The 8,825-nt window shown below is 39.5% G+C and overlaps 1 pseudogene; it reads right to left on the reverse strand.

Moving 5' to 3' along the window:
* Nucleotides 1–42: 42 nt before the first annotated feature.
* LOC131324045 (glycerol-3-phosphate dehydrogenase [NAD(+)] 2, chloroplastic-like) lies at nt 43–3,076 on the reverse strand (annotated as a pseudogene).
* Nucleotides 3,077–8,825: the final 5,749 nt, after the last annotated feature.

Below are 8,825 nucleotides of genomic sequence, written 5' to 3' on the forward strand. Positions count from 1 at the left end.
TTATGCACTAGTGTTAGAAAACTGATAAAAGGCAACACCAGCTTATACAAGTTATCAGGATTCCCCTTTTATAGGGTATCCACCATCATTCATCGTGTTCCCCTGTATTGATCACATTACAAAATTAGATTTACAGTTATCTCCTTACAAAATTTAGGATAGCATCTATTACAATTATGAATCAACCAGAAAAGAATGACTTACACAAAACGTCGTAATGTACATGAGTTGATTGTGTATATGGGTCGATTGTGGCGTGCGCCTCTGTATCTGTTCATCTATATTACCCTCTGATGAATAATTTCGTATTCTTGACCGAACCCAGCATATTCATACTTCTTCAACCTACAATTCAGAGATTATACTTTATTAGCACACAAATACAGAAATTAATAGCCTGAAAAGCGAGAGAAAAGAAAGAGGAAATGCCTCCAAGGTCATCCAGAGAGTCTTCATACCAAAAATCAAGCAACGACGAGCAATATAACCCAAGACCAATAAGTTTTCCCCTTTGATCTTAAGTTCAGATCAAGCCAAGTTCCAAGGGTTGTAGCCCCAGTTGTAACTTTGGGCAGAACTTGATGGTTATGACCATTTACACATGATGATTAGTACCAAATGTATATACAAAAAACTGCATGGAAATATAGGAATGACCTGAGGCAGGCTCATCAGTTCATGAACAGCTTTTTGGGGGGTCAGTTCATTGTCTATGATCCGTGCAACTGCTGTCAAAACTGGCATTTTTACGTTGTATTTTTGTGCCAAAGCAATCACAGCTCCTGCAGTCAATACACCTTCCGCCACCTACATAATTACTCCCTGTCAGTGACCGCCAGACAAGGGAAAGGAGTTTTTTTTTTTTTTTGAAGTGGCAAAAAAAGGGAAAGGAGAGATTCCAAGGACCTGATTCATGGATCTTAGTATATCATCGAGATTTTCCCCTGATCCAAGACGAACTCCAACCATTCGGTTTCTTGAAAGGTTGACAAAACATGTAAGCATGATGTCCCCAGTTCCTGATAGACCAGTTATTGTCGTTGACTTTGCACCCATCTTCTTGACAAAGAGCAGAGCAAAATATGATTGTATCAAGCACAAGAAGTAGGGAAACAACTATTCAGCTGAAGTTTAACAAAATTGAAGCAACAAAGAAATTTTTGGTTCCTACAAAGGAAACAAGGCCAGTGTCCAGAATTAGCTGTTGAGGGGGAGCTCCTTCAAATGATTTTAAGCAAGAAACCTCTATGGTGCATGATGGAGTAGAGGCTATCACAAACGATAGCACGAAAGCATCAGCTTAAGCCATTCCTATGACATTAGAAATGCCATAGACATGCCTTCCACACCTAATAATGCCATACGGGTATGGTTGCATAAAGGACTTGTAGAGGAATTTTCTGACAGAAAAGAAAAGGCAAGGGAAACAAACTTCAATTCTCTGCAGGGAAATACATTAAATTTTCCTTTCCCATCCCCAATTCCTCCACAAAACCTTGATCCAAATATAGCTTAAGTAAATTCTATAGATTCCACAATTACCAAAGTTAGACAGCACGTGAACTAAAGAATGTTGTATGTTTTCAAATTGAATAGGTCCAAATAATCCTACTTCTCCACTGATTCAAGTCTAAATGTAACTTAAAGTCACCTTGTGCAACAAGAGCTGCCATAGAATTATTGCCAAGATTCATCCCTTCCACAATCCCTGCTGCTCTTGCAAGTACATTCTTTAGTGCACCTGCAATTTCAACCCCTGTAACATCACTATCATATGAGAAGTTACATTGTGAGCAATCTCGAACAAAAAATGCAGATTTCATCTCTTTATGGCATTAACTATCGGAACTGCAGCACCACAAGCACGCAAACAAGGTTGAAAGAGAGGAGAAATCATTCACTCCAAAATACAGTATGTACAAACCTGCCTTAAAAGAGATGTCGAAAATTTTGAGGAAACCACTACCTTGATGTGCTGATTCTCAGATTTGTAGAAGCTAGAAGCTGCTGGGCTGCTTTTGCCAGTTTTTTGTCTTTTTATGCCACCACCATTGCTACAAATCATTGAATAGGAATTCAATCACCTAATACCATGAATGAGATGGAAAATACTTTTTCGAAAGGCATACTTGTCTAAATACAGATGCCAAATACCTGTTGGCAAGTTGTTCATCAATTCCAGTGCAAATGAAGGTCCTGACAATACAATATAAGGCTGGCAAGGATTCCTCAGTGCTCGTGGGATTATTTGAGACATCATCCTTAATATATTGAGCTCTAGCCCTTTACTGAGGGATATGAATGGCAAGCCTGGATCAACACAATCCGCGATTCCTGCTAGAAAAGATGAACTGAACTGCAATAAGAGAGCTGACCTGAAGGCATTGCTCTGTTTCATTTGGAATGTTATACTAGGATAAAGGTTCCATTTTCTGCCAGTTGAGACTGCATTATCGGTTCCAAAGTATATAAAAGAGGATCTGGTTCATGGGCATTCCCAGAACCAGTTCCCAACAGATCTAAGAATTAAAGACACCAGCTGAGTAAACTGTGTGCTAAGTAAGATACCTGCACTGGTACGGCATGGAGGCAAAAATCCGCATTGAGCAAGGCCGCTTTGGCGTCGGTTGTTGCCACAACATTTTCTGGTAGCTTGTGTTCTGGGAAGTACTTACTGAGAACAAAGCATTATATGTAAAGCAAAATGAAAAGAGGGTTTAAGAAAAACAACAAAAATGAAACAAACATGAAACAAAAATGGAAGGAGTTTATTTGGAAATATTGTCACAGGATGTTTTGCTAGAAGAGATTACAGATGGTAAAACCAGGTTATAGATTATGTTGTTTAGTTTCATCTGGTATGTCATAGATGACAAGAATGCGGAGGTAAAACAAGAGATGCAATTGAGAGGGAACTCACATATTGCAGCGCTTCTCATTAATTGATTGAAAAATTTGAGGATCACGAACAAGCATGTTAACTTCTAGTTGAGATTTTCTATTTCCAATATGTGCAGCCATTGCTGTTCCAAAAGATCCACAGCCAAGTACCACCACCTGACAACCGCAAGTACAAAACATACAAAATATGACATATTGACTATAAAAGCATAATTACCACGGAAGTCTGATCGAAAGTTTCTTTATTTCAGTGGATAACCAGCATAAATAAAGGTATTACTACCATAAAAGATCCAAAGTTACCTGTCAACTTAAAGTTCTGCAAATAAGACAAGATTTGATTGACTTCTAAAAAATTACGACAAAGAATCAGACAATAAGAGAGTATGAAAGCCCAATTGGATGACATCAACCAACAATGGGTCTAGCAGATCACAAGATCTTACCAAGTTGGGCAAGTTAAATACTAAGAGAAGATGAAAACTGACCTCTGCATGAATTTAATGCAACTTAGTTATGATTGAACACATTATTATTTACTAACCAGCATGATTTTGTACTTCTCGTGGTGTCCATGAAATCAAGAAGGAGCACGGGGTGCTACATCAAGCTAGAGGTGGAGTTAGGTGTCGCAAGGGGCTTATAAGTAATTCCAAATTTGGCATCTCTTGTAAACCTTCTGATTTATGGAATATAAGTAGAAATAGGCCGTGGTTTTATGCTTAGAGTGTGTTTACCCTAATTAGTTCCACGTATATACTTGTGTACTTGTTCTTTAGTTTGTTGCTATATACTTTAATTCTGAATTGATAGAAATACCTTGGAACTCGATTAGTAGTTTAATATTGGTGCTTGCATTAATTTTTAATTGGTCGTCCTATTGACCCCTCTCTAGGACTCTTAAGAGCCATAGATTGTTTCACTTAGGTCTACCGAAAGATGAGAGCATTCCCATGCTTCCCTTGCAAACTGAAAATGCCACTAGACGGAAAACAAATATCCCGCAATTAAGCGGAATTAATCGCAAATGAAAGAATAAGCGGAACCAACTATTGATAGAGTACAATGCTAATTACTTAAAAAGCAAAGAACAACACAGGGATAGAGAAAATACACACGTATTCTTACCTGCATAAGCACGTATACAAAAATGGATAGTAGAGAAGTAGTGTACCTATGTCCGATCACCCACCCATTCGTGTAACTTGGCCCTGGATTTTTTTCACTACTTGCGTTGTTAAAGGATATAGATTTCGTATTTGGTGATAGTGTTGCCAAACATGCAACAATTTAAATGTTCAATTTGGTCTCATCCAATAGAGTGGATTTGTACTCTTTCATTGAGAGCATACTCAATGAAATTGTCCTTTCATAACAACTCAGAGATCGCTGTGAATTCAAGTATCGCTCCATTTGCTGTCAGCTTCGTAGTATATGTTGCAGAATATGATGAATTATGTGGTACAACTTGGGTTTAATAATATTTTCCAAACTACTTTTAATGCATGCTAATGTGTTTGAGGCTCGAGGATTGCAAGCAATCTAAATGATCAGTTTGTGAGGTGAGACTTCCTGACCGGGAAGCCTATGAAGATTTTCCGTACATAGTATACTATTGCCCACACTGCAATGCCCTGAATCGGTCAAAACATCTTGGTGTTTCTGGTTCCAACTCCCCTAGTATGAGCCCCGAAATGGCAAAGAGACAGCAGTGGTGTTACAGTGAGTGAAATGATTCTTGCAAGTAGCAGCCCAGTGACAGCTGCTGTCGAAAATACAGAAGGAAGCGGAAGACTTGTGTCTGGGGGTTCGGATCCAATTAGTCCTAGTTGAAGGCAGACTTCAGGTGGAATTATAAGGGCGAAGGGTTTGGTTTTGCTTGCTTTTGAGCATCATACTTCTTCGTAGGTCAGAGCGCTTTGAGTGCAGCGACTGCTTGCGTTTGCTTCTTGTTTCTTTGTGTAATTTTAGTTCTTTTAAAGGTTTAACTAAATCATACGGCGTGTTCCATCCCTAGCCTGTAAATCTCTCACATGGCCACATTGGTAAATTACAACTTCCGAAACTAGTATACAGTGGCCTCTCCACTCATTGCCAATTGGTTTTGCTTAGGATGCTAAAAACCATTATAGGTGACATAATTTTGATTAGTAAGGGCTATTACTATTATGCATTTGTTAATGGGAACTTGACATTGTTTTGAGGCTAATTGTTTATCTATGAATTGTTGAAAAGTTGAGATTATGCAGTACTGGAGCAAAGAACCCGGTAAGGGCCATTACACTTCCGCTGATCCCGTAAGTAGCCTAATCTTTGGCTAAATTTCATCAATGTCTGATTATTTTATCTGCAAAATTTCATACCAAGTCCAAGTCCGCTATCAGATATTCACCAACCCATCATCTTTCGTCACCTCTTGCATCCATCGATCAAACACCAAATAAAACTCATTCCCAATCAATTTTCGTCATAAACTCACTGCATTTGCTCTAGGAAAGGTTAGAAAAGCATCTAAGCAGATCAATTTCGAAACCTGAGAAAAGCTCGACTCTGTTTTTGCATTGTTCTGCAAGTACTGTAACCACGGCTTCACCAGAACCCAAGGCTCAAATTTTACTTGGGAAGTACCCTCAAATCTCATTGTATGCAAAAGGTCTAATTAAGAAAACTGATACTGGCTTGAAGATGATGCTACAGTCTCCTGAAAAGTTGTCTGTAAATAGGTTTGTGAACTGGACTAAAGAAGTGGCTCCTGGGCTATTGAAGTTTTACGAGGAAAAATTGGCACTTGCAAAATGATTAAGATATGGACATGAGATAAGAATGGAGTGGTTAATTGACATACCTGCTCGACATGCTATTGTTCTGCTATTTTGCTTCCTCGCATTTTGCTTGTAGCTATTGAATTTATTGATACGTATGGGGACTAGATTGAAATTTGTTGTTGGAAAGCAGGTTCTAGCTATCGGTTTTCATTCCTATGAAGGGTCTGGAAGTTCCACATGGCAACACTAAATTCTCTATCGCTCTCTGTAACGGTTGAGGCTTGAGGCAATGTACCATCATCTTTTCTCACAATAGCTTTTTCTTTGTAATTTTGCCTCTCATTTTGTCTTTGTAGTTTTGGTGTCTGTAAATAGTAGTATGGTTCGTTAGAAAGCTCTAGGCTGTAGCCGTCAACGGGCTTGTACGTTAATGACAATTCATCAACTCTTACACATGGAATGAGAGTGATGGACTTTTTGGTCAATCAAATGGGTTTCAAGTCTTTGTTTGTTTCAAAAAGTCCACAAGTCTTATCATTGAGCTTGGAGAAGAGGATTTTTCCAAGGTGTTTGGTTTATCAAGCCTTGCAACCAAAAGGTCTTGTTAAGAAACCAAATATTGGCTTTGAGACGCTGAAGTGTATTGAAATGTGTTTCTTACGAAGCGTTGCGAATTTAGCCAAGGAAGAAGCTCCTGAGCTATTGAATTTGTACGAGGAAAAGTTGGCACTTCCAAGATGATTAGGGTGTGGGCATGACATGAGAATGGACTGGATATTACTGGACATGCAATTGTCCTGTTATTTGCTTCTCTTAAGTTAACATGTGCTTGTTGAATTCTCTCCTTTTGCATACGATTGGGCAAGTGAAATTTGTTTTCTGTAAGCAAGTTTGAGTTATCCGTTTTTATTCCATCGAATGGAACTGGAAGTTCCACATTGCCACACTAAGTTCTTTGTCATCTTGTAATGGTTGAGGCTTGAAGCAGTGTCCCATCACGCGCCCAGTCGAGTAACTTGGCCTTACTTATCAATATAGATTTTATAGAAACTTTATATCCATCTCAAAGCCAATTGGCAATGAGTGAAGAGGTCCCATATGTTATTAAGTGATCACCCATTCCACTCCCAAGCAATGTGGGATTCATTTCCTCAATATCCCCCCTCACGTGCAGCCGCGTTTGAGGTCTGTCACGTGTGGCCACTTTTGGGTCCTATCATCGTGCAGCCTTTTTGCTGGTCTGTCATCGTGGGGTGTGGATTGTTAATTTTTAAAATGTGGGGTGGAACGGGCCCCACTCTGATACCATATAGAAACTTTATATCCATCTCAAAGCCAATTGGCAATGAGTGAAGAGGTCCCATATGTTATTAAGTGATCACCCATTCCACTCCCAAGCAATGTGGGATTCATTTCCTCAATAGATTTCGTATTCGGAGATACTGTGGTCAGCCATGCAACATTGTAAATGTACTTTTTTGTCTCATCATATAGAGTGAATTTTATTTGGTGATAGTTTTTTTTGTTTTCCATAGAGGTAAGCAAGTTTTATTGACAATAAGGCAAATGAGCACGTTAAAAAAGGTGGTGGTCATCCTTCCCTAAAAGAGAAACAACCAGTCAGGAGGTCTAGCTTCCCAAGTTTGAACACTAGAATCTCGCACCCCAACACTTGCAAGCTTTTGTGTCACTGCATTCGCCAATCTTCAGACAAAAAGATCTTCGGACAAAAAGACACTCGCATCTTTCAAAAAGCATTGTTGCCCGTTTTATATCTTCTACGACCACATACACTCCAACCGGGCAAGCTGCCTTATTCCCCAGGACTTGAATCAAATGCTGCGAATCCCCTTCCACATAAATTCTTCCAAACTTCAACCTCCCAGCTAAATCAAGAGTCGCCTTTACAGCCATAGCTTCCGCACAAAGAGCCAAGTCCGCCACCCCCAAAAACACTGATCTAGCTGCTACGAATTCGCCCATAGGCCCCCGTATAACCATACCAGCACCTGCCTTACCTACAGCATTCTGCCCTACCCATGCACCATCAATATTCAACTTCAGCTACCCACTCCGCGGTGGAACCCACCGTGCCACCATAGCAGGCCTATTGCTCTCCACCCCTCCAGCCTCATCTCCGAAGGAGATGTATTGTACTATTGTTATATTCCAATGCGTCTCGCACTGCCCTGTATATCGGTTGTTACGGTTTCATCGATTTACCATTAAAAAGTAACTCATTCCAACATTTCCAAATCCCGCACAAAACCATGGTAAAAAGAATGATCATCTGACTATCATTTTCTGAAATTTTCCACCGGTCCAGCACGTAATCAAACCAAGCTAAAACCGAACTGTGCTCATTCATACTGGGAACAACACCAATTAGGGAAATTCTTCACATCGTATATGCCCAACGGCATTCAAGAAAAACATAATAATAATGAGGCAACGTCTCACAATCCATACGACAAACAGGATAAATCAATTCATTTGTATTTTTGCGACGGAACAAATTTTCCCGGATAGGCAGAATACTATGAACACACTTCCAAATAAATGCAACATCTTCCCTTTCGGCTGAAAAATTGAAGTCAACAACCCAATCTTCCACTAATGTGACTTGGAATCAATAAGGTCACAAACACGCAAACCCCTGCTTTCTTCTGTCACCCCAACCGGCTTGAATCCAGATTTCTTAGGCAGCTAAGGTTCCGACAGAATATTCACCATTCTTCATTTTCCAATTCTCCGCCTAACCCCCTTTCCCAACACCTTCCTTCCCTCCAATATGCTTCTCCAATTTGTCATTAACGCATGTAATGGTACACTTCAATATGCAAAATCACCATGGATCATGCTGAAGTTTCTAAATGAATGGGAAAAAATTTGAAGCAAGTGCAAACCAAAGGGAGTCAAATATAATTTGCACAATTGGTTCCATTAGTAGGAGGAAACAGAAGTTATCAATTTTGTACTTAAATGCCACAAAATCAAAACTGCAGGATTAAAATCAAGCCAATTAAAATTATAGGGACCAAAGTGACACAAATACCAAACTTTAGGGTTCCGTTCAATTTGCTTCGAAAATTTTTTCTGCTGCGAGGGAGGGTTCACGACAGAGGATTGTTAGGCCAAATTTCACGGCAATACATTCCG

The sequence above is a fragment of the Rhododendron vialii genome, chromosome 4a, assembly GCF_030253575.1.
Source record: "Rhododendron vialii isolate Sample 1 chromosome 4a, ASM3025357v1".
In the NCBI taxonomy this organism is placed as follows: Eukaryota; Viridiplantae; Streptophyta; class Magnoliopsida; order Ericales; family Ericaceae; genus Rhododendron; species Rhododendron vialii.